Here is a 4282-nt window from a genome sequence, read left to right as displayed (position 1 = left end):
ATAGAGAGAAGAATATAATAAAAGGTTAAATGACTACACTTTGTTCCATAGTGGGTCAAGGGAGAATGCAACTAATAGTTAAGTTTGTGCTGCTATGCTAGTAATTTCATTTAATTATTACTATAAATTTGTTAGTAGATTATTAGTCCCATTTTTTAATAGACTCATGTGCTGATGTTCTTTGAGGTCATTTAACATGTTTAAGATTACACAAACAATAACTGTGTGATCCTGGGTTTGAACCAACCTCTTTTTAATCCAAAGTCAGTAGATGAGAGAAATCTAGCTGTAAAGAACAGATAAGAGCAAGACAAATGAAAATATCAGAACAATCTAGAGTTGCCAGACACAAAATGGTCAGAAGGAAGATTTGTCACCTGCTTAAGGCCAACAAAAGTCCCCCATGCCATTCATATCTCCTTCCTTTGGTCAGACTGACTCTCATCAACATGCCATTGGTGCGCAGTGATGCAAGAAAAAGAAACCAGGACCAATAAAAGGTTTCTTTTAACATTTCTACCCTTTAAGTATTTATATTTTATTTTTTTATGGGTAGGGAATGTCTTAAAATATCTTAGGCTCCTCTGAATATTTGGCCATAGAAGAAACAATTTAACCATACTTTTGGTTTTATGCCTAATTATTTCTTCATTTCATCTCTTATTTAATTTTTACTATGCTGGGAGAAAAGTAAAAATTAAAATATTTATAGAAGAAGCATTGAAATGAAGTTAAAAAAAAAGGTGTTTTGATAACATAAAATAAAAATCAAGAAAAACTTGATGAGATATTCAGCATATGTTTGTAGAAGGACTACATAGAAAATGTGGGTGACCTTGACATCTCTAATATCCATGAAATCAATGAAGTATCTCAATTAGCTATCTAATGGAAACAAGAAAATCTCTCAATTCTACCAAAATTAATTTTAGGAATGTTGTTGCAGCAACTTTAGAGACTGAAAGATTTTCCAAGGATTCCTCCTGTGAAATTCCAATAGCTTTTCAGATAAATTATGAGCTCTATACCAACCCAGAAATAATAACAAAAAATAATCAAAAGTTCATATTATTGAAAGAAAAAGAAACAGAATCTCTTTTTCCATGAAAAATCTCCAGGCAATTTGTGTCTCTGTGGAAAACATTTATCTGAATTAAACAGTCTCTGATATTTCTTTAAACTTATTTTATAACCTCTGTTGTAACATAAAATATTTCAATTAAAAAATGTCATTGTTTAATGTCTGAAATATTTACTATATGTCATGTAATAACAATTATTTTACTAAATTGTATATTTTAACCATAATTCATTGTAGGGATTTTAGAAATTTCTCAGGAGTATATTTGTTGAGACCACATTTAGACCTCCAGTTCAAATATTCTGTCATAAATAATTTCTGAAGAATACAATGGGCTGAAAATGATATTAAGTGAATATTATTGGACCAGTGGCACTACCTACTACAGAGAGTCAACTTATTGCATAACTTTCTAATCATTATGGAAAGTAACATACTTAAATAGGTTTAAGATAACCAAAAATCTATATAACTATGAGTAGTATTTTCTCTTTTTTTCCATGATGTTGTTTTTCCCATAAACTATATTGGGGCACCTGGGTGGCTCAGTGGGTTAAAGCCTCTGTCTTCAGCTCAGGTCATGATCTCAGAGTTCAAGCCCCGCATCTGGCTCTCTGCTCCATGGGGAGCCTGCTTCCTCCTCCTTCTCTCTCTCTGCCTGCCTCTCTGCCTACTTATGATCTGTCAAATAAATAAATAAAATATTTGAAAAATAAAATTATAAAAACTATAATACATTAAGATTAGGGACTTTGAGTGATTTTTCTTTGTATCTACAGTAACTAAGCTATAATAGGTACTTGATAAGTGTTGGTTTCAGTTAAGCTTATTGAGCAGGTATGTGTTATTTATCTTTCATGTGCATTATACTGGTAGATTTGTGTGGTACATACAACATTTTCTTGTACTTCCTGCACATAAAAGTGTATACTTGAATTTAAGAAAATAAGAGAGGCATAGGAAAAATCACCCTACTTGACTGCAAGTTTATGGAGGGATTTGGCAATATTATGAAAAATACCATGGTGGATGCAGGGCTTTCTAGAAAGAGTGGTAGATTCCATACATACAGAAAGAGAGTGTATCCATATTCCCCATAGGAGGTAGGGTTTGGTCTTTGGGAATGGTGATAAGTTGTTAAAGGAAACAGATTAAGATATGGCTGCTAACAGTTGGTTTATATATAGTAGCTACTAGAGTCCTTTAAAATTTTGAGCTCAGTGGTGCTATAATGGAACCAGTATTTTAAAAGGCTAATTTGGCAGTAATATGCAAGGTAGTTTGGAGCAAATGCAGAGTCTATGCAAATGGCTGTGTTATTTCAAGCAATGAGAGTAATCAGTAAAGAGTAGTGACTAAATAATTTTCTTTTTGTTATACAATGTAAGAATTCCTCATTTCTATAAGAAATTATATTAAACGATGATACTAAGGCATGTTAGTTTTAGAGTAAGAATGGATCATCCAGGCAGCAAGGAGGTTAGTAGGTGACAGACAAAGGAATATGATTTAGATATGAAATGGGAATAAGTCATGAAGTTGCAAATACATATGAGTTGGGGCAGGGAGGGATAAGCTTGGAGTAGAAAGTCAGGGCCTAAATCTTAGGAAATACTTATAAACTGAAAGTTTACTTTAAAAAAATCCAAGAGGAAAGGCTAGGAGAATCTGGACAATATAGTGGTTCAGTCAACAACTAAAATAAGTTTCAAAAAATATGACACTGTTCTCAGCAGTTAATCCTACAAAATGGTATCACTTTCAATCATTTTGAATCATTAGTAAAATATTTGTAATTTAGAGGAAGTAAGCATAAAGACTCAAAATTCTATTTCAGGTTTTTTCCTAATATGCATATTTAACATAATAGGCTGTATTCTGGGTGTCCATGGTCACATCAACCCACTTAAATACAATTGTGTTTTAGTCACATTTTCTCAGTTGGAAAATACAAAGCCTTCCAACTAGAAATGCTGTCTTCTCCTTTGAATCTCATCATGGCTGTGTCTGCTGGGAGCTTAGTCTGCATTACATTATCATTGGGTTAAAATTATCTTTTGACAAGCCTTTTGTTTACTTAAACACCTAAGCAAGGAAGAGGCAGCTTATAATAGAAAGCACTTTCTTTTATTTTTTCTTTCTTTTCTTTTCTTTCCTTTTTCTTTTTTACTAGCACTCTAAAAAGTCTTCTGTAAAGGTGAAAGATTTAGTTGATTAAAAACTCTTAATCTCACGAAACAAACTGTGGGTTGCTGGGGGGAGGGGGTTGGGAGAAGGGGGGTAGGGTTATGGACATTGGGGAGGGTATGTGCTTTTGGGTAAATTGGAAGGGGAGGTGAACCATGAGAGACTATGGACTCTGAAAAGCAATCTGAGGGGTTTGAAGTGGCGGGGGGTGGGTGGGAGGATGGGGTACCAGGTGGTGGGTATTATAGAGGGCATGGCTTGCATGGAGCACTGGGTGTGGTGAAAAAATAATGAATACTGTTTTTCTGAAAATAAATAAATTGGAAAAAAATGATTTATAGATTTAAAGGGAAGATTAAAGACCATGTATTAGAGTGCTATCCACACTCCCAACTGAACTAACAGTACTTTCAGAATTTAAGAAAAACAAAAATTATCTAGATTCAGTCAATGTGTCTAGAATTTTATTAAACTTTAAATGTTAATTTGATTGCATTCATGTGTCCCCCTCTCTACTAAAAATAATGCAGAAAAACAAAACATTCTTAGTTTCATTTTTTTTTTCATTCTGTTATCAATTTGCTGGTGTAGCATATGAAGAAACCTATTCAGATTAAAGAACATTATATTTTGAAATGTAGCAATTCCTATGGAGCTAATTGAGTATAAACACCATGTTGACTAGGTGGTGTTTGGATTATTGAAGAACAAGGGAAAAACAAATAGTAAATCTTAGCAATCACTAAAGTAGAGATATCTCTTAAGGTATTAATTTCAATGGGCAAAATAAGCCTGTCATCATTTCCCCTTACAAATTTGCTTCTCTTCCAACCATTGCTAACCACCAATCTCATTCTCCTTTGATATGCTCCTCCATTGTTTATTATTCAGTCCTTCCAGATGGCTCAAATCAACCCCTATCATTGTTCTTCCTTCAATTTACACATTAACACCTAGTTTTTCTATTAGAGTCATCTTATCAAGGGAAATCTTAGAGAAGAGGTACAATAATAG

The sequence above is a fragment of the Neovison vison genome, chromosome 12 (genome assembly GCF_020171115.1).
Source record: "Neovison vison isolate M4711 chromosome 12, ASM_NN_V1, whole genome shotgun sequence".
Lineage (NCBI taxonomy): Eukaryota > Metazoa > Chordata > Mammalia > Carnivora > Mustelidae > Neogale > Neogale vison.
Note: the sequence above shows the minus strand (reverse complement) of the source record.